This window comes from Pipistrellus kuhlii, unplaced genomic scaffold, assembly GCF_014108245.1.
Source record: "Pipistrellus kuhlii isolate mPipKuh1 unplaced genomic scaffold, mPipKuh1.p scaffold_m20_p_5, whole genome shotgun sequence".
In the NCBI taxonomy this organism is placed as follows: domain Eukaryota; kingdom Metazoa; phylum Chordata; class Mammalia; order Chiroptera; family Vespertilionidae; genus Pipistrellus; species Pipistrellus kuhlii.
This window is the reverse complement of record NW_023425551.1, coordinates 48,148,070-48,171,663: the sequence shown is the minus strand read 5'-3', so window position 1 is coordinate 48,171,663 and position 23,594 is coordinate 48,148,070. Positions and strand designations below refer to the sequence as shown.

At 36.2% G+C, this 23,594-nt stretch overlaps 1 pseudogene; it reads left to right on the top strand.

Annotated features, from left to right (window-relative positions):
• Positions 1-20,418: 20,418 nt before the first annotated feature.
• Positions 20,419-20,515, top strand: LOC118706202 (annotated as a pseudogene).
• The last annotated feature ends 3,079 nt before the right edge of the window (positions 20,516-23,594 follow it).

The window sequence follows — 23,594 nt, the reverse complement described above, 5'->3', positions numbered from 1 at the left end:
TAAGCCCAGTGTCTCTACTTGGTTTACTGTGTTCAGTTTCTCTTTAACCAAGACATCTGCACACCTACATTTCAGCAAATTTGTATTGGAGTAACCCTAAAAATACTTGCTTTGAAACCTTATTTTTAATCTTTTGATTTTTATTAAACTGGTATTTGATTGATACTTTAGTTTCCATAACAATATACAATATTTATTAAATAGTTTTGCTGACAAACTAAGGGTTGTTTTTTTTCCCTCTCTTCCATGGTTAGAGTGATGGATATGTAAACACATGCATATAAGTACAAGCAATGGACACAAAACTCTGGGGAGGGAGGGGATGTGTGGGAGGGAGGGAGGGGGGCAAAAAAAAATCAATAAAATATATTAAAATAAATAAATAAATAATAAAATAAATAAAAATAAATAAAAATAAATAAAAAATAAATAAACTGATGAACCAAAAGATAGATATAGAGACAGTAAAGCAACAAGCAGACTGTCAAATTACAGCAGGGAGGGTAGGGAGATATGGGGGAGATAATAGATCAACCGAAGGACTTGTATACATGCATATAAGTACAACCAACGGACATAAAACTCTGAGGAGAGAGGGTATGTATAGGAGGGGGGAGCAATGTTAAAATATGTACACATATAATAATTTAATTTAAAAAATTAAAAAAAGAGATATCAACCAAAAAAAAAAAGAGGACTTTAAAAGTAAGCCTTACTCCACTGTGTCTGAGGTTGCTCAAAAAAAAATAAGTTAGATGAAAAATGTAGTAATATGGCATATCAGCATAACTTTTTCCCAAGGAAATATATTACATATCTTAAAAATAGTCATTTCTGCAGCCACATTGACAGGAAAAAATAATCTATGTTTTCCAGGACAAACTGAAATATAAAATTACAAGTGGGCAAGTGAATTTCCTGAGACCACTCAGAGCACCAAAGGTATGAGTGAAAATAGGCTCCAGAACTCCCATACCAGGCCATGTTGTCTAGATAAAAATGCAGTTATTGTCCAGCTGGTGTGGCTCAGTGGTTGAGCAATGACCTATGAAACAGGAGGACCACAGTTCTATTCCCAGTCAGGGCACATGCCCAGGTTGCTGGCTCAATCCCAGTAGGGGGCATGCAGGAGGCAGCCAAAATGATTCTCACTCACCATTGAGGTTTCTGTCTCTCTCTCTTCCCCCTTCCTCTCTGAAATCAATATACAGTATTTATTAAATAGTTTTGCTGGCAAATTAAATTAAAAATAAATTTTTAATGCCGTTATTTAATCTCATTGCCAGGCATAGGCAGATTTGCCCCACGTCCATTGAGGCTTTAACTTCAAAGCCCTGGACATGCCGGCACCATTTGCAGAGCCCTGGGTGGCACTCTCATGTGATCTCACAAGGTCATTTGGTTTTGTAAGATTTTCAAAAGTGCAATTATTTTAAGTGTAATTTGTTAAGATCTTTCTCCTAGAGACATCCTCCTCAGATTTGATAAGCTTCAGGGTCTATGAAAGTTGAATCCTTTCTTCTGCTGAGTCCACATGAACATTATCTGTCTTTTCAGCCAAGCAGTTACCCTGAACTCACAAACCTACTAAGAAGCCTTCTCTTCCAAGCAAAGAGACTTTATATTACATTAGCACAGGCCTCAAAGCACCTCCCCGAGTCACAACTTCACTAAACCATGGTCTTCCAGAAAATATTTTATAATTACCCTGAACCTTTGTGAGAAACTTAAGAAGCTTTAGCGCACCAGTGAGCAGCTAACATCTGTGGGTTCCTACTGAGATCTGAGGCTCAACTCAATTAATGGTAGCCAGGACTCTTTGCAAAGGGCTCTCATAGAGCATAAGCGCAGGCCGATGTTTTAAATAAAAAACGCACTGTCCACACAGCATTCTCCTTTTGTGGCCCATGTGTGCACTTCAAGAGCGATTTTGGGGCTCACCAAAGCACGAATTCTGAAGGAAAATATTTCTTTGTAAGAAATCATAACTCTTTGAATCCCATTATTGTTTTAGACTTTTAATCATGTAGCTTTTTATCGTTGGTTTTTGTGAGCCCCTGCAGCTCATTCCTCATTCTCCACTCCCAAACCCTAGCCAAAATGTTAGATAAAAAAAAAGATGATCCATAACATAATAGCAGGACACCCCTCTAGGCTGAAAGGTAGGTCTGGAGAGGCTTGCCCTCCTCTTCAACTCTTGACAGTTTGCCTGGACTGGTTTCGTTAACAATAATAATAGCTAACGCTTTTTGAGCTCAAACCACATGCCAGGCACTACACTAAGCACTTGACATGCATTACCAGTAACTTGAGAAGTACCTACACTCTATAATGTTCCATTATCCAGATAAGGAAAATGAAGCAGAACAGAATTACTTTTTTGCTTGACCACCTTTTTTCCCACCCAGGAAATCAGTCCTAGCCTTCCCAACATATGGTTAGACATGTTAGAGAATCCCATCCACCTGGCCATGATTGATTCAGATATGAACCTTGCATTAGTTTTCTATTACCGTATAATAAACTACCACAAACTTAGAAGCTTAGAATAACACCCTTTTATTATCTTATAGTTCTCTAAGTAAGAAGTCCAGATATTGGGTGACTACATTCTCTGCTCAGAATATTACAAGGCTAACATCATGAGGCTGGCCAGGCTGAGTTCTCATATTGAGGGCCTGTGAGGGAAATCCACAATTTGAAGCATTCCCATTGGCAGAATTTAATTCCTGCCTGTTGTGGGACTGAGTTCTTTGTTCCTTGCTGACTTAGCCCTGGGCCACTCTCAGATCCTGGAGGCTGCCCACATTCCTGGCTATATCTTTAAGTCAGCAGTGGTGTATTGAATACTTCTCAGATTCTAAATCTCTGACATCACCATCTCTGACCTCAATTTAAAGGGTTCAGGTGATTAGATCAGGCCCACCAGGACAATCTATTTTTTAAGATCAACTGACTTAGAAACTTTAGTTATAGCTATAAGATACCTTCACAGCAACACCTAGATAAGAACTTAATAGAATAACCCAGGAAGAATGTTAAATATATATAGCAGGGGCCAGGAATTTCCAGAACAATCTTAAAATTCTGCCAACCACAGGTATATATAAATCAAGCTGGGTCAGTCAGAATATTGAACACAAGAAAGAATTCCCTCTTCTCTAGGTTCACTAACTGTATATAAAACATGTGCTTAGGGCTGTAAAATGGAAACAACATGCCTGCAAATGAGGCCAAAATAATGGAAGAAAGTTGAGAGGGAGAGAGAACATCATTTGAATATCTGGATACAGATATCCCTTGAGTTGGCATCTGTTACTTGTAACCAAAGAGTTCTGATAAACACAATTAAATCTTTTCCACTCCAGAGCCTTAACTATAAAATGTTGCCTTTTTCTTTTGTGTTAACGGAGGCACAATACAAAAAATATGTAAATTGTGACACAATAATATAAAGTGTGTGTGAAGAAAATACGGGTATAGTGTTTTTATATGTGATTGAGGTTGTTTTTTATCAGCTTAAAACAGACTGTTAAAACTATAAGATGTTTTATGGAACCTCATGGTAACCACAAAGAAAATACCTATAGAAAATGCACGAAAGAAAAAGAAAAAGCAATTATAAAAATCAACAAAATACAAAGGAAGACAACAAGAGAGAAAAGAGAGACAAAATTACCACAGCACTCAGAAAATGACAATTATAAGTCCTTCCCCATTAATATTTACATTAAACATACATTAATTACACTCCTCAATCAAAAAGATAAAGAATGGCTGAATGGATAGAATACAAGACTCAATTATATGCTATCTATAAAAGACTCACTTTAGATTTAAGGGTACTCACAGTCTGAAAATAAATGAAGGGAAAAATATATTCTAGGCAAATGATAACAAAAGGAACAAGAGTAGCTACACTTATATTAGACAAAATAAACTTTAAGTAAAAAAGTGGCCACAAGAGACAAAAGAGAACATTAGATAATTATAAAAGGATAATTCATCATAAGATACAATAAACATAAAATTTATTCACTTATATCACCCAATACAGTTTTTAAAATTTTAAACAAAAAGTATAATTATAAATATATATGCACCCAACATTAGATATCTAAATATATAAAGCAAACATTGTCAGAACTGAAGTAAAAAATAAATAGTAATCAGTAATAGTAAGAGTCTTAATACACCACTTTTAATAATGGACAGAATGTTCAGGCAGAAAAATCAATAAGGAAACAGAAGTCTTAAATAATGCCATTAACCAAATGGACCTAATAGATGATAGATAGATATAGATTCCACCAAAGAGTAACAAAGTAAACATTTTTCTCAAGCATAGACAGAACATTCTTCAACATGAAAGAACAGTCTACAGAAAAAGTCTAAACAAATTTAAGAAGTTAAGATCACAACCCTAGCTGATTTGGCTTAGTGGATAAAGCATCAGCCTGTGGACTGAAGAGTTTGAGTTTGATTCTGGCCAATAGCACATGTTCGGGTTACAGGTTCAATCCCCAATAAGGGGCAGGCAGGAGGCAGCTAATCAATGATTCTCTCTCATCATTGATAACTCTCCCTCCCTGTCTGTCTCTCTCTCTCTCTCTCTCTCTCTCTCTCTCTCTCTCTCTCTCTCTCTCTCTCTCTCTCTCTCTCTCTCTTTCTCTCTTCCTCTCTACAATAAATAAATAAAATAAAAGAAGTTAAGATCATATTAAGTCTCTTTATAGGAATTTAAAAACAGGAAAATAATTGGAAATTTCACCAACATAAGGAAATTAAGCAACACACTCCTGGAAAAAAAAAAAAAGGATCAAAAGAGAAATCAGAAAGTGTCTTGAAACAAATGAAAATGAAAACAACATAAACTTATGTTGTGCCATGAATATACTTATGGAATGTGGCGAAAGTACTACTAAATGGGAAGTTTATAAAGAATAAAATACTTAGTAATAAATTTAACCAAGTATGTAAAAGACTTGTACAGTGAAAACCACGAAACATTCATGAAAGAAATTAAAGAAGATACAAATAAATAGAAAGGCAACTGTTTTCATGGATTGGAAAACGTAATTTGTTAAAATATCCATATTAGTCATCATAATCTAGACTCGCAGGGGTTCTCAAACTTTTTAAAGTGGGGGCCAGATCACGGTCCCTCAGAGAGCTGGAGGGCCAGACTATATGAACTACTAATTCCTACTGTAACACCTCGGCTGCGCTCACTGCCCAAAAAACCTGGCGGGCCGGATCAGACTCCTCTGCGGGCCGCATGTGGCCCGTGGGCCATAGTTTGAAGACACCTGATCTAGAGATTCAATGCTACTCCCATCAAAATCTCAAAGGCACCTTTTACAGAAAAAAATCTAAAATTTGTTTAGAACAACAAAATTCCCAGAATAATCTTTAGAAAGAACAAAGCTGGAAGCATCACACTACCTGATTTTAAACTATATTACAAAGCTATAGTACTTAACACAGTATAATACAATGACAGACATCTAGACCGATGAACTAGAGGGCCCAGAAATAAGCCCATGCATAAATAGTCAACTGATCTTTGATAGGTGTACCATGAATATACAATGGGGAAATAATAGTTTCTTCAATAAATGGTGCTTTAAAAAAGTCAAAACTAGATATTTTATGCAGGAGTAAAAATTTGATCTTTATCCTATACCATATAAAAAAATCAACTCAAAATGGGACAAAGACTTAAATCTAGGATGTGAAAGTGTAAAATTCCTAGAGGCAAACATAGAAAAAAAGTTTCTTGACATTGTATTGACAATGACTTCTTGGATATGACACAAAATTACAGGCAATAAAAATAAAAAAGACAAGTGGAATTATGTCCAACTAAAAAATTTCTGCACAGAAAACAGAGGAGTGAAAGTCAACCTACAGAATGTAAGTAAACATGTGGAATCTTTATATCTAATAAAAGGTTAATATCTAAAATATATAAGAAATCTGCAACTCAATAAAAAAAACCACACACACACACACACACACACACACACACACCAAATAACCGATTAAAAAATGAACAGTGTATCTGAATAGACATTTGTCTAAAGACATACAAATGGCCAATAGGTAAATTAAAAAAAAAAAAAGTGCTCAACATCACTAATCATCAGGAAATGCACAGTAAAACCACAATAAGGTATCAACTCATACCCGTTAATATGGCTGTTATTAAAATGACAAAAGATAATAAGTGTTGGAAAAGAATGGAGAAATTGGAACAGCTGTGCACTTTTGGACATGTAAAATGATGCAGCCGCTATAGAAAAGTATATAGAGGCGCCTCCAAAAATTAAAAATAAACTACCATATGATACACCAATCTCACTTCTGTGTATTTATCCAAAAGATTTGTAAAAGGATCTTGATGAGAATTCTGCACTCCCATGTTCATTGCAGTTTTATTCACAATAACCAAGACATGGAAATAACCCAAATGCCCATTAACAGATGAGTGGATAAAGAAAATGTGTAAGCATGAATGAGATGCTTGCCTTTAAAAAGAAGGAATTCTTCCATATACAACAACATGGGTAAACCTAAAGGGCATTGTTAAAATTAAATAAAAAATGGAGTCCAGACTTGAAAATTCCCTGAGCAGATAAAACCATTTAAGTCACATAAGTAAAATTAATTTAGCTTATTCTCCAAAACAAATGAAACTTAACTTGGTCCACATCTTGTAAATGCCTCTGATAATAATAAAAGAAACTTAAGTCATCTTCCTAAAAATGATCCTATATATAATAATAAAAGGCTAATATGCAAATTGACCTGTCATTATGATGCACACTGACCACTAGGGGGCAGACACTCAACACAGAAGTGACCCCTGGGTGGTCAGTGCACTCTCACAGAGGGAGCACCACTCAGCCAGAAGCTGGGCTCAAGGCTGGCGAGCACAGCAGCCATGGCAGGAGCCTCTCCTGCCCCCTGGCAGCACTAAAGATGTTCGACTGTAAGAAGGTACAGGCCAGGTTGAGGGACCCACCCCCCCAAAAAAACATGCACAGATTTCATGCACTGGCCCTCTAGTATAAAATAATCACTTTTAACCCATCCTTTGCCTCAGGAAAACCCCATTGACATAACTAATCACTGTAAAAGTTAAACAACCTTTTCACTTTAAGAGCTACACTGGACTTCATAGCAGTCTTGGAATTATTAGAAAGCTTCCAGTTTACAAACTGTTCTTATATGTACAATAAACTCTTAAGTTTTATTTATTTATTTATTTATTTATTTATTTATTTGGTGTTCTTAAATTTTCTGTTTAAGAAAATAAGCAAATCATAGGACAGACATGGCATGGTTCCACCTATATAAGCTATCTAAAATAGCCAAGATAATAGAAGCAGAGAATAGATTGGTTGCCAGGGGCTGGGAGAGGGAAGAAGTGCATTGTTGTTCAATGGGCATAAAGTTGCAGTTATGCAAGATGGAAAAACTCTAGAGATCTCCTGTAAAAGAGTTTACAAGACTGTACTGTGCACTTAAAAATGTGTTAAAAGGATCAATCTCATGTCCTATCACAAACCACATAAACCAGGCAAAAAGATACAACGAATATTTTGGAAATCATGGGTATGTCAGCTTGATTGTATAATGGCTTCATGGCTGTATGCTTATATCCAAACTCATCAAATTGTATTTATTAAATATGCCTATTTTAAAATATTAATTATACCTCACTGAAGGTGCTTTTTAAAAGTGCCTATAAAGGGAGTATTTTCCCCACTGACTTCCACAATAATATTGAAGGTGCGTCTATGAATGCAGATGCAGTAGAGCTTGAGGAATGCTTATTCTTCTTGAGCAGTGTCCTACCCCCAGAGAGTCTGAATCAACTGCTCTGCAGTGCAGCACAAGCATCAGGGTGTTGTTGTTTTTTAAACTCCCAGGTGAGTTCAGAGGTCAGCCATGACTGACATCACCTGAGGTACAGGGTGCTTCTCCAGCACTCTGGCATCTGCTGGCCTATGTCTCACTCTTGGAGCAGCAAGACTCTATTAGTAAGCAATCTGTGAGGGTAGCATAATAGAATCAGAAGACCCAGAAGGGCAATTTGAGTGCAAAAACACTGGCACCTTAAACTTTGTTGCCTTGCATGGAAATCCATTGTGGGACTCCATCTTCCTATTCTGTTTCCATAAACTCATCAAACAATCACAGCATCACTGGTCTGCCGTGGTGATAGAAGCCAGTCATTGTTGGGATGGGGAGAGAACAATGAGTCCAGACAATCTGGAGGGGGAATGATGCATTCATCGTCTTTTTTTTTTTTTTTTTTAATTGCTCCAGCCTGTGACAAGCTGTAAACAACAGGGGAACTCATTTGGCACTTTTTCCCTGCAGCCATCTGTCAGGTGTCATAATTCTATAGACAGAAGCAGCCCTTGGGGAAATATAATGAATGTATTCCTTACAGTTGAATTTGTGTTTATGCTGGTATTTCTTAAGAGTCTCAGCTCTTATCTGTATGCAATGTTGTTTTAGTATTAATATCATTACACTTTTTGTGGAATTATTTGATACCAAAACACATGGTTATTTTTGGTAAAATATCCTATATAATAAAAGGATAATCTGCAAATTGACTCTTAAGGCAGTCTGACCAGAATGATTGCTGAACCAATCACTATGAGGTGTATTGACCACCATCCCACTGCCCGATGGCCACCGGTGGTGGGGGCAGGGCCAGCAAGCCGGCAGGAATAGGCAACCTCTGGTCCCTTCCCCCTGTCCTCAGGCACCGATCACTCAATTCACTCAAGGGCAAAGGGGGAACCGGAGGTGGGTGGTGGCAGGGGGAAGGGCCGGCTGTGAGCAGCTGGGGAAGATGGCCCTGATACAGGCCATGCCTATGCACTGTACCCACGCATGAATTTCATGTTCCACGCCTCTAGTGACAAGTTTAACACTTCAGAATTTCCATTTTCCATAAACGTTTGTATTGAGAAATAACCAGAAAAGACATACTTTTCACAGTAACAATACTATTAAAATTTTTGTGGCAATTTTTTCAAATCATAGAAATATGAGTGCTGGTTTTAATCTTCACATAAGCATATAAAAAATGCATAAATAAAAGGACTTAAATGTGACCTCAGGAGGTTTCTTCTAGGTCAGTGGTTCCCTAACTTTTCAGTCCCAAAACCCCTTTCCATCCTTAAGTATTACTGAAGAAACAATTACTTTTATTTGTTTTCATTATTTCTGTTGATACCATTTTACAAATTAAAACTGACAAAATGTTATATATTTATCCATTCAGTTGAAAATAAAAAATAGTATACCCGTTGCATATCATCATAAAAATATATTTTAGAAAAAGTATATTTTCCAAATTTAAAAATATTTAACAAAAGAGTACCCTCTTTTTTCACATTTAAAAAAATCTCTTTTGAGTCTCTCTTTCTGGAGGACAGTTGGATTCTCAGATCTGCTTCAACATTCAATCCTGTGTGATACGTTGCTTTTGATATGGCTTATGTAAAAATCTAGCATCTCAATCTATGCTCTGGAGAGGGAAGGATATTTTAAAGTTCAGATAATTGCAGATATCCTTCTCTCATGCTATGACAAAACTCACCAGGTAGTCATTTCTGAAGGCCTAACTGCAATATGAAAATCAGAAACCATATCAATAAACTTTTATTCTGTTACATTCAAATTTACTGGTCTAGCTTGCTCTTTGAATGGATCTTTTACCCATGCATGATTCTGTGACATTTATAGCATATTGATTCATTGAATTATAGAGATCTTCCAAATGTTGACACATTTCATTATATAATATCAAAAAACCACATCCATTAATATCACCACCAATCTCATCAGAAAAAGTTTTACATATTAGACAACTTGTATTAAGCTCATGGTGTAGATATATGTTTTCCAAAATTAAAATTTTCACTTGAAAGCTCAAATGTTATCATTGGTAACAATTGCTGTCAGTTGTTTTCCTTGAAGTAGCAGGACCAATTCATGCTTTTAAAAAAAATCACCTAAATATTCATGTCTCAATGCCAATAGTTTGTTAGTCATTCTTTCAAATAAAAAGGAGACCTCTGGTGTTACAGGAAAAACATGGCCAATCCAGTTGCAATTCAAACAATCCAGCAAGTGCTTTTCCAAGATAACCATTCTACTTCACATGCAGTAAGAGTGTTTCATGCACAATTCCCATTTTCCACACACATTTAAAATATGTGTTCAATAGTCAAGATTTAACAACATAATATTTTTAATGCTCCATCAAACACTTTACAAAGTAAAACTGGCTTTTTGTTTTGTTCATTTTTGTTGTTGCAGTTTTTGTATTGCAAGTGTATGGCAATGAAGAAATACCATGACAGTTTCAAGACAGTTTGGAGCCACACCCTTGATTTGGGCTAAGGCACCAGCAATATCATCCATTAATGATGTTGCATCATCATTATTTGAACACATGAAATGTTTGTTTCATTAAACTACCACTATCTTCTGCAATGGTGTTCCACAAAACATATTTGGAAAGAGCTGAATTAAGTGCCCTTTATAGTCCTTTCTGCTAGATCTATAGAAGAGTTTATGGTTGATTCTATTTGCTCTATTATGTCTTTGAACTGACATATATTTAGGGGGTAGAGAAATGTAACCAATTTTCATTAGTTTCTGCTATAATTTACTAATCAAGTTATAACTTATATTTGTACATCTAATTCAGTACTTGGAAAAGAGTATATATTTCTTAAATGTTTGCTCCTTTATACTTTATAATTTTAAAAGACAATTTGAGGCATTTTACAAAAAACATACAGTATGATAAATGCATTTTAAAAAAATCTGATCAAACAAAAACGTGCAGCATGAATAATTTGCTGGTCAAAAAAACATGAAATCTCAAACAGAAAAGCCACGTTATGAAGTTAGCTTTTACTAAGAACAGGACAGAAGAGAATTAAGGGTAGGAAGTGACCCCTACCCATATATCCAGAGGTGAGCAAGACAATTTGATTAATATTATATGTAGATTTTGTGTTCCAATTTATGGCTCATAAGATATTACTTCTCTATAATTTTATTTTTCACTCATAACTTTAATAAAATCTACTTTTAAAAAATATGTAATCTACTTCTAATTATAGCAGTGAGGACCCAAGTTGTCCAAGAAGTGTCCTAGAGTATTACATCTCATTTTTAAAAATATATTTTTTATTGATTTTAGAGAGGGAGAGGGAGAAGGAGAGATAGAAACATCAATGATCAGAGAAAATATTGATTGGCTGCCTCCTGCATGACCCCTACTGGGAATCAAGCCACAACCCTGCATGTGCCCTTGACTGGAATCAAAACCGGGACCCTTCAGTCCACAGGCTGATGCTCTTTCCCCTGAACCAAACCAGCTAGGGCAGTATTATGTCTCATTTATTGAACAACTTAAAATCTCTTCAAATTATTCACTATAAAAATTGCAGAATCACAACAGTATGCCAATCATTCTAAAAGGATTAACATTTGTAAAGAAGCCCTAAATGTATTTATTAATCTGTTCATTTATTCAGAAAATGTTGAATATCTTCTATGTGCAAAACCATTGTGGATGGGATATAAAAACCTACATAAGACCTGTGTATTTCCTTGGAGTCAGGTATCAAATGATATAACTCATGCAAATAATGTTTTTCCTAAGCACATAAATAATAATACTTAGGAAGTACCGAAAAGCCACCAACTCTTGCATTCATTAGGAATTATCCTTGACCATTATATTCAGGGCTTGGATAAGAGTTCATCTGAAGTAGATGTGCTAGTTTATGTTTGGGTCTGCATAGCACAATGTGAAATAGAGACTTACAGAAAATATCTGGATTTGAAGTGAATATGGGGGGGAAATGAAGTGAGGAATATTACCTTCTGGAGAAATAAAGAAGTTGTTAGTGGTGTGATTTTGACTGAAACTTTCAAAACTTTTCTACATGTGAGTATTTCACTATGACCAGGTGACTATTCTCATATCTTGGGAAATTCAGACTTATTCTGTTTAATCACAGTGACTTTATTCAAGCTGCTCTCTACCAAAAATAAAAAAATAAAAATCATCTTAGACATTTTTTTCCTTCCCACTCAAAATCCTATCTGTTCTCCAATATTCTGTTCAAATTTTGTGTTATACATAAAATTTTCTTCAGCAGTCTGCATCTGGTGATTTTCTTACACCTGTCAATTCTTAGAGCATGTATAATATGTGCATCATTGATTTAGAAAATCCTTTTGTTCTTAACTATTTGGTCATCATATGTCAGATGTTCCTACCTAGTTGACATGTGCCTCACAATCCCAAATTCTAGCTTTAGTCCCTCTATGATAGGTGTCAAATAAATACTCGTAAGACTTAATACAATTTCACTGATCTGTGGGAAAGAAGACACACCATCCAATAGTGATGAAGAGACATTTCTGTTAACAAGACAGTTACCAGTCACCAAAATCATCCTTAGAGCATCTTATCATTGAAATTCTCCTCCTAGCAGGCTCCATGACTATCCATAAAAGAATGGATCCTTTCAAACCCTCTCTCTGGGCCTCCATAGTTTTCACTTTGCATTTTTATTAAGTTGTTCTACATGGCTTTCTTCTCCCATAAACCTCCTGTGTTTCATTTTGTATAGTGTGATAGAGCTGGGGTGAGCATAGTGAGTAAATAATTTCATTCGCAATTTTGTTGTTGTTGTTGTTTGGATAAGACATTATTTTCATCCTTATTTATTGAGCTCATAGTGCCAGTTTATACATAAATAAACATGTGCCATTATTGTTACAGCATGTTTGGCAAATTATGTTTTCATGGATCTAAATATGGTTTTGAATTGCCTCTTTTAGAATAAAAAGAATACTAATATGTACAATGCCAGAAGATCAATTCTTTTACTAGGTCCATGAAGGAGCCGGTTCATGTCATGGACACAGTGTGGCATCTTGCTCACACAAGGAAGTGCCAGGTGGATGAACGCTGGCCTGGGAAATCTGCCAGGTGCACAGCACCAGAGTGACTAGAGTCATCAGGCTTCATCTGTGCCAATTTATTCATTCTTTTTAACGTGGTATGATGATGTCTATTAGATCTATTCATTATTCCTTAAATATGTGTGTTAGAAGATAAAAGAGAAGAAAACCCTCTTTAAAGAGCAAAGGCCTACGCTTCATTGGATATCATATACGTCAATAGTCTGTAAGTATAATGTATTTCAGCTAGCTTTTCCAAACATGCATCAACTATGAGATTAATTTACAATAGATTAGTCATTAGATAAATATTAGACCTAAAGATCCAGGAATAACATTTTCTCAAGCTTGAAACAATTTGAGCAACATAAAATTAATATCCTCTTTATAATATATCTTATGAGCCCAGGTAATCTAATTATATACTCCATATGAGGCATCCACATTGACTTTTTAGTGGAAACCTAAGTTTTAATGTTTTTGCTATGCATCACTGACATCAGGACCAAACTAAAACTCAGGAGAAAAAGTGCTGAATTAAAAACCCCACTAACTGACAGAGGAAGATTTACAACAAAGACAACCCCACCTCCACTGCCTCAAGAATGTGTCTTATTTGTCTTGTGTAGCATTTGAAGGGCTGGAAGGAATTGTGTATCTCAAGGACTTACCCAGGATACCCAGGAATTACAATTCTTATTATAAATGGGCCTCTAACAAACACTGATGACAGATGACCTATAGGAATGGTATCTTGAGATTTGTATTGAACCATGATTTGAACAGTGGCTTTAATTCAAATGGAATTAGAATTGCTAAGATTCTTTAGTGATTAGTAAAACAAACAAACAAACAAACAAAAAACCACTGCCACTTATGGTATGATGTGTTCCAGACATTGAGAAAAATTCCCACAAACCAAATGAAATTGTTATTAAGTCACTATTTTACCAATAAAGAACCTGGGTAACAGTGAAGTTAAATAATTTGCAACAGGTCAAAGAGTAGGAAAAATAAATACAAATCTGTCTGATTTTCAAGGTCCATGCTCATAAATATTTTTCTCTGCAGCTCTACCCTTTTAAAAACTTATTTATATTTTGCCAATTTCTGAAGAGAATTTTAGGTGGCTCACAATAAAGAAATGTGTGGTACAGTTATTAAAACAATGGTAAAAGAAAAGGAATCAAGGAATCAAAAGGCCCAATTAAAATGTGATTTCCTAGACAGCTCTCAGAGAGAAAAAGAAATATGCAGTATATATATTTATATCAGATAAAAGGAAAGAGAGCAATAATCTGAGAGCCATTAGATTTCTTGGCACTAAGTCTATGAAAATGCCATTGTGTCCATGGTGAGAGATGGAACATTGAACAAAATTTCTTCCATTCACAGCTTCATAAAAGATATATAAATATCTCTTGTGTGAGTATTACTAAGATCAGTCCTCAAAAAATGTTGAGGATGAGATGTTAAATCATAAAAGGAATTTCTAAGGATACATAAATTTTAGTGATCTGGCATAAACAAGTGTAAAACTTAGAGTATATAGAAGTGTTTGTTTACAATGTCTCTTGGATAGAAATTTTATACTAGCTTTGAAATATTAACTGCTATAAAAATTGCCATCCCACCATAAATGATTATAAAGCCAGGCAAAATATAGGAAACAACTATTTTCAGCTATGTGACATTAAGCAGTGCAGATCTATGATCACAGTGAGAGGGAAAACAAAGGAAGAAGACTCTACCATTACCCCAGCTGACTGGCTGAAGACACACTATACCTTTCGGATGTAGTATAAGGGAAGGAACTCAGATAGAGCCCAGTAGTCACAGTGGTTGTATTGGAAACCCATGCTGTAAGTTGAAAAAAACAAAAAGGAATACAGATTTGGAAGGAAGAAATTAAATTCTTTTTATTCACAAATGACATGTTTATCCATGTCAAAAATCCTCAGGAATTTACTAAAAAGTTATTAAAGCTAGCTAGAAGTTCAGTAAGGTTACAGGTTACAAAGTCAATTTAAAAAACAACAACAACAACACACACACACACACACACACAAAAAAAACACAACAACAACACACAAACCAACAATGTATTTCTATAGCTTTCAATGAACAGTTGAAACTGGACTTTAAAAATACAATTAAATAGCACCAAAAATATAAAATACTTAGAAATAAATTTTACAAAATGTGATCAAGATTCATACACTGAAAACTACAAAACATTTATGAGAGAAATTAGAGAAGGCCCAAGTAAATGAAGAGAGATACTGTGTTCATGGGTTGGAGAACTCAATGTTATTATGGATTTTGTCCAAATTGATCTCTAGATTCAATGCAATTCTAATAAAAATCCACCAGTTTGTTTGTTTTTTAATTTTGGTAGAAATTGACAGGTCAATTCTTAAATTTGTATGGAAATGCAAAGGATCTAGAATGTTGAACAATTTTGAAGAAGAAAATGTTGGAGGACTAACATTACCTGATTCTAATACTTATTCTAAAGCTACAGTAATTAAGATGGTATGATGTGGATATAAGGAAGTCATAGTAATTGATGGAACTGAATGTAAGTCCAGAAATAGACCCACATGGATATGGCTAATTGATTTTTTTCTGCATAGGTGCAAATGATATTTGACAAAGAAAGTATAGTCCTCTCAACAAATAGCGCTGAAACAATTCAATACCAATGTGGAAAGAATAAATCTTATTTTATGTATAAAAATTAACTTGAAATGAATCATAGAACTAAAGAGTAACACTAGTACTAAAAAACTTCTAGGGGAAAAAAACACGTAAGAGTAAAATTGTATGAGCTGTCACTAAGCAAAGATTTCTTATATAGGAGACAAAAAGCACAAACCATAAAAGAAAAAAATTGATTGACTTTCTTTAGCAATTTTGTAGAGCAGTTCTGCTAGTAATTAATTCCTTTAGCCTATATTTATCAAAGACTATCTTAAATTTTTCTTCATTCTTGAAGGATAATTTTGCCAGTAGATAATTTTTTGTCGGCAATTTTTTTTCTTTCAATACTTTCTAAATGTCTTCCACTGCCTGCTGGCCTCCCTGGTTTCTGATGAGAAAGGAGCTGCTGATATTATTGATGATCCCTTGCATGTGATGAGTCACTTCTCTCTTGCTGCTATCAAGGTTCTTTATTTGTCTTTGCCTTCTACAACTCGATTGTAATATATGTGTATCTTTAAATTTATCCTGGTTGGAATTTGTTGAAGTTCTTGGATATATAGATTTATGTCTTTAATCAAAGGTGACACTTTTTTGCTATTTATTCAAATATTCTTCCTGTCCCATTCTTTCTAGCTTCTCTTTTAGGAACTTCCATGATGAACAAGTTGGTATATTTGATGGTGTTCCACAGGTCATGGATCTAAGTTTTATTCATTTTTCTTCATTAATGTTTCTTTCTGTTCCTCAGACTGGGCGATTTCAATAGCTTCATCATAAAGTCCTATTCAAATATGCTACTGAACCCCTGTAGTAAATTTTTTAATTTTCAGCCACACAATTTCCATTTGTTTCCTTTTATATTTTTTCTCTTTATTGACATTTCCTATTTGTTCATACAAGGTTCTCTTGATTTCCTTTAGCTCATTTTCCATTGTTTTATTTAGCTCATTCAGCATATTTAAGATAGTTGATTTAACATATTTTATTAGTAATCTCAACATATGGACTTCCTCAGATATAGTTTCTTGTCATATTCTTTATTTTCTGTGAATTAGCCATATTTCCTTGTTTCTTTGTTTGCCTTGCAATATTTTTTGTTGAGAACCAGACATTTTGAGTATTATAATATGGCTGACTCTGGAAATTAGATTCTCCCTCTCTTCAAGGATTACTTTTATTTTGTTTATTGAGGGCTGCAATTGTCCATTCATATAATGACTATTCAAAACTATTTTTTGAAAAGTCTGTATTTCTTGTGCATGTGGCCACTGATGTTTCTGTTCCATTATCTCTGTAGGCAGCCTGTGACCTAACAGAAATGGCCTTAATAGTGTGGATTAAAGTTTTTACACTATATATATCTCTTTAAATCTTCCAATAAACACTACAGGGAAGCCTATAGGAGCTGAAACAAAGACAAATGTCTGAGCCAGTCCCTATGAGGACTGCCAGACCAATTAAAATGTACAATCTCAACTTTTTGGAGGACATGGTTTTTGTGTCTATTTGGACACCTTGGAGCAGTCTCACTGTATTTCTTAGCCTCTCTGTATTTATCATCTTTTCTTCTAACTCCCTAACCAAACACACACACACACACACACACACACACACACACACACACACACACACATTTTTTTTTTTGCAGGTAATATCTAGGTTACTTGGAATATTGACCTAATTTTAATTTATCTTCCTCAAGGTTCTTTTCCTTTGTAGAATCTAAATCATCTTCTTCCAAACATAAAATTATTTAAACATAACATTTGTACAGCCTTACTTTGGTAATGAGCCCTCTACTCAGGAGTTAAAGCAAGGAAGTTGTAGAAAAGAAAACTTTAAATTTTTTATAGAAAACTATAAATTTTAAGGATAACTTTTCCTGACATTCACAGATTTAACAAATATTTATTGTGTACCTTCTTCAAGTTGGGAGCTGTTCCTATGTACTGGAGATACAATTGTAGGCAAATGAAAGGGTCTTTGCTTTTTTAGAATATGTTCTGTGAAAGACATTTAATAAAAATAATCATATACTAGAAATATACAGAAAATACTAAGAAGGTGTCCCTATACAAAGAATAGAAATATATGAGAGCATGTAACAAGTGAAGACTCAAAACCAAGGGAAGGGACCCATAAGTTATGATCAAAATGTGATAAAGTGCGAAGTATGTAAAGAGGGTGATGGTGGAGAGGGAGGTTTTCTGAAATAGAGGATTGCTTGTGCAAAGGCCCTATAATAGAAGACAGGAAGGCAGGATTGGGAACTTGAAAGAAGACCCTGTGGCTATAGGAAATATAGCAAGAGGAAGAGTGTGAAGTGAGCTGTAAGTAAAAATAACCAATTTATGAAAGGATTTTTACTCTTTATTCAAGAATAATGTAAACTATTGTAAGATTTTAAGATGAAAGAATGGGGGGTGGCATTCTACAAGACAGATATAGACAGGGTACTTGAGAGACAGTAGTCCAGACAAGAGTGGATAATGAATTGGACCAGAGCGATGCTGGAGGAAAGGGTTGAACACCGGAACATTTCAAGAGATATTCAGTATAATCAGACTTACAGGACTTGGTTGTTTATTGGATAAAGAGGGTGAGGGAAAAGTCAGCATCAAGGATGATTCATGGGTTTCTTGCTTATACAAATAGAGTGATAAGAGATCGTGAGATAATAAATACTGAAATCAGACCAGATTTCGGGATGGTGGCAAGATTCTAAAGGTAGGGCTGGACATGTTGAGTTTTAAGAATGTTTGAGAGAAGTTAGTTGGCAGTTAAACATTTAGTCTGTACTTAGAGGAGATGTTTTGAATGAAGATACAAATTGCCAGTCATCTGGACATTCATAGAAATTAAACCATGCTTCTAGCTGAGCTTCCTTAGGGAATGGATGCAGCATGACAAAAAATGTGGGGAGGACAATAAGGCCAGGACTGTGCTTTGAAGGAAAGGAGTTTGTATTAAAGATACAGAAGAAGTGGTCAGAAAATATAAGAGAGGAACACAAGTGTGTCAGATGATCAGGGTAGCTCAGGGAATAAATTCTTTTAAAAGGACAGTGTGGTCATCAGAGTCAGGTCAGGTAATTGAGTTTCAAGATTATCCATCGAAATTATCAACCTGCGAGACACTGGTGATTTTCATGAAAGGTATTTTGTTGGATTTTTGAGGGCATAAATTATATTGCAATGGCTTAAAAAGAAGTATAGGATGGAGCAATGATTATAGACAACTCTGTTAGAAATTTGTTTGTGAATGAGGGGAGAAGAAATAGGGATACAGGCAGTCCTCAAGTTATGTTGGACTTGATGTACGTCGTTTCATGGTTATGTTGCTGTTATTTTTATATATATATATATATATATATATATATATATATATATATATATATAAAATAGAGGGATATGCAAATTATCTGGGATACCATCACATCACAACTGTTCACAGGGTGGGTGGGGCTGCAGGGAGGATTTGGGTCTAGCTCGATTTTCATCTCACCAGGCAGACTCCCGCAGCCAAATCCCAAAGCCAGCCTGGGGTTTACTAAACTTTACTGGAGCTGCTCCCCCTGCCCCAGGACTATGCTGCCCACAGCAGAGCACCCCAGCAGCCTCCTGACAGGCAGGCGGCCAGGGAGAGAAGAGTGGAGTGGGGGCTGCAGAGAGCCAAGTTCCGGGGGTGGGGGTGGGGGGTCTGAGGAGAGCACCTGACAGGATCTCGAACTACAAAGAAGAGAAAGTGTCCACAGGGAGCTCTTCCAATCCCTCTGCATGGACACCCTGCCCACCCAGCCTCTGCACCCCTGGAGGAACAGGAAGGCTGACCAGATGGGGAGAAGACCCAGCCTCGGGGCTAACCACAGCCCTAACTTCCAACTCCCCATTTCTCACAACAATAGCATGCTGGTGATGACCCATCAGTGTCCCCGAGGCACCCACCTCCCACAGAAGCAGCACGGCTCCCTCCTGCCAGCTTCCACTGAAGTAGCGTGGCTCCTGCTGGCTCCCATGGGCACACTGCAGCTCCTGCTGGCTCCCACAGAAGCAGCGGGCAGCCTACTGTGCACAATATCATGCACTGGGCCACTAGTTTATTAAAAAAAAAAAAAGTCCCATCATTTCATTTCAACATATGTACATATGTGCTTTATGTTTTTTATTATTTATTTACCACAAGGTCAGGAATTGTTATCTTTCTTTTAATTTCTTTTTTTTTTTTTTATTTTTATTTTTTTTACTGTTTCACTTTATTACTGTTTTGCATGTGTTCCATGTGACGTAGGTGCTTATGTAGGTAGGTTCCGACTTACAGCGAAAATCACGTTACTTCACGCCATAGGAACGGATCTCCAACGTAACCTGAGGACTTACTGTACATGAGGTTCAAGAATTTATTTTACCTAGGAGAGACTTCAGCAACTGTAAATGTACATAGAGATTACCTAATTTATTTTGATAAAGGTGAAGACTTTGATCTAGGTGCCAAAATCATCAACAAATGAAAGATATGGCAGGGATTGGAGCCAGGAAGGGGAAAGATGAGTGACAGAGCTGAATGGCATGGGCTTCAAAGGAAAAGACTTTTACAGGAGAGTAAGAGAGTACTAGGTTGGAAGAAGCAAAGTGAACACCTGTTCTACATTTAACCACAAGGTATGGAATGTGAGTGGGAAAAGAGTAAATAGTGCTCACTTCAGCAGCACATATGTTAAAATTGGAATGATATAGAATGGCCCCTCCGCAAAGATGACATGCAAATTCGTGACGCTTTCCATATTTTTCTCACTTCTATGTGGAATTTAATGAACAAAATAAAGTGAAGAATAAAATAAACCCAAAGACATTGAAGCATGCAACAGACTAACATATTTCAGAGGAAAGGAGCGGAGAGGAGGGGAGAGATTAACCAAAGAACTTATATGCATAAATGCATAAACAATGGACACAGACAATAGTAGGGTGAAGACCTGGGGAGCGGGCAGGAGAGGGATGAAATGAGTCAATAAGGGAGCAAATGGGGACATCTGTAATATGTGCAACAATAAATAAAAATTTAAAATAAAATAAAAAATAAATGAGCCCAGAATGGTTTTGTGGGTTTTTTTTTTTTTTTTTTTTTTTTTTTTTTTTTTTTTTTTTTAGTAAATAGCACCTTGATATGGCTACAAGGAATGCCCTGTCTTTGGGGAAAGGCCTGGGTTCAATTAAGGCAAGAGGGTCTTGAGAAAACTTAGAATAAGTTAGAATAGGGGTGTCGAACTCAATCAGAGAAGGGGCCAAAATCTAAAATCCAGCCTAAATCGCGGGCCGAATGGTTTACTGAACAGTCATAAACTGTCATTGTGATGGAAACGCAGCAGAGTGCAGTGATGACAGCGAGGTGCAGGCCACATTGCAAGGCCTGGCGGGACGGATTTGGCCCACGGGCCTTGTGTTTGACACATGTGAGAATATAAAAGCATCTGTCTATTAGCCTGAGAGATCCTTAAGATAGCTTAGACTCATGCTTTTCCAATTTTAGTGTGCATCAGAATCATCTGGAAGGCTGGATCACAGGCGGCTGCATCCCGTTCTCAGAGTTTCTTATTTAGAGCATCTCAGGTGAGCTCAAGAATGTACATTTTTAACAAGTTCCCAGGGGCTGATACTGCTCGTCTATAAAGCATACTTTCAAAACCGCTGGGATAGTCAGTGCTGTGGTGACAACAAACCCTGAAATCCCAACAGGTCAATGACATAGAAGTTTATTTTCACTTATTCAAAGTCTAATTGGGTCAGGTAGCTCTCAGGGGGCATTATGTTCTAAGCAACCTGGGAATGCAGGTTGTTTGTATCTTGTTTTGATGCATCTGGAACATGCGGTTTCCAAGGTCACCCAGACTTTGCCAGGTTCAACTGTACATTGCTACACCCGAGACATTCATAGATTGAAGAGATACGAACATGCTGAGATGGAAAAGAAAATTATCCTGATTAAAAAACAAGGCTGTATCATGTTCCCTCTTCTTGGCTGTGAATTCAGACATTTGAAATAGATTATTTAGTCCAACAAGCAGCATATTTAGTTCAACACGCAGCCTCGTTTTTGAGAAGGTTATGCCCGTGGGATGTTCCACTTGCCGACTTACCTTCAAGGCCGTTATTATATCTGAGGGCTGTTGATGGCCAAGTGACAGGAGAGCTGACAGTTCTATTAGTTGTAGAATCAGGAGAGGTCAATCAGCTGCTCACATCTCTAGGTAATGAGCTGAGTTTCCAAAGGCAACCCAGATTCCAGCAGGTTGAGCTGCAGAATCTTGTTACATGATGAAATGGGCTCTCAGGGGCTGCTTTTACCACTAAAAGGAGCCTCGGTCAGCACTGGAAATGGAAAGCGTTAGTCCTGTTTCAAACTTGCTTCCTGCCAGCCTTCAGGGATACCTTGAGAAGAGGACAGAGCTACAAAATGAGAGAAAGAGAGCAATTTTCTGGGCTCCAAAGTGCCAGAAGAGCAATCTTCATCCTCAATCACATGTGGTCTTTCAAAGGCTGTGGTGAGCACCTGGCCTTTTGGTTCCAATCTGCGAGGATAAACAAGGTTGTGTTTTAATAGTATGCATCCATTTGAAGCACAGGTCCCACAATGCCAAATAATTCCTTTAACAAGCACCCCTATTTGGGGGGAAACGAGAAAATTTCACAGAAACCATAAAAGCAATTCCCATGAGGAATAAAGACTATAATTGCTACTTTGGCAGTGTTTTCTAACTAAAAAGTAGTTAGACTGGGGTTTTGTTAGATTTATAGTCCTTACAGCATTTCAGAGATATAAAATATATTAGAACAGGTTGTATCCAGCTACTGCTTTGAAACTCTGCACAGTCCAAATCTTATTTACCTCCAACTTTCATGACAGTAGTCAAAGGAACAAAAAGTTAGCTTCTTAATTCTCTGACCTTGGTGAGATGCCTTTCAAAAGGAAGTTGAGCCATTTGTAGCAGCTGTCACTGTGTTCACCTTTTCAGGTGTATAATATACCTAGGTTGGCACAAATATGATCTGTATTCAGATCCTTACACACTCCAGGAAGTGATTGGCTAAGTCATTATTCTTTTTGTACAATGCCAGTGTGGCCAAAGAGCTCCTCTGCAGGGAGGGTTGTTTCAGGAATGATGTCTTTTTGACTTGCTGCTGTAGACATCAGGAAACATCACTGTCCGAAGTCTCCACCAACACACAGCACTCCACAGGTCAGCGTTCATTAAGGCACTATTGTACTTTAAAGGCACGAAAATGATACTGCTCTGGAATCAATTCTGCACTCAATCAATAAATATTTACTGAGGGCCTGCTATGTCCAATGAAAATAATTCTACATAATTTTTACTAAGTATACAGAAAAGTGAAAGCATAAGCAGAAGAATCAGGATTCATGTTTTTGTATATAGATAGTGACAGCAATTCTAGGAGAGAACTATATGTCAAATTGCATTGTAACTTGTTCAGGGACTATGTGGTGTAATTAAAAGGGGTTTTACAAATTTTTTAATTACTGAGACTTGGGTTTCGTTACCACTCCCTTCATTTTCTATCAATAGGAACATGAGAAAGTTACTTTAGGCTCAGTGAGCCTTGGTTTACTCAGCTGTAAAAGAAAGATAATATTATTTATCTCTTAGAGTTACCATGAGAATTAAATTATATATATATATATATATATATATATATATATATATACATATATATATATATATATATATATGAAAAAGCCACGTATGTAGATTTTCAATAAATGGCAGCCATAATTGAGCTATAGTCATTATTATTCAGCTTTCTGTAAAGAGGGGACTGTATTAAATGTTTATTTAAAAAATAAAATAA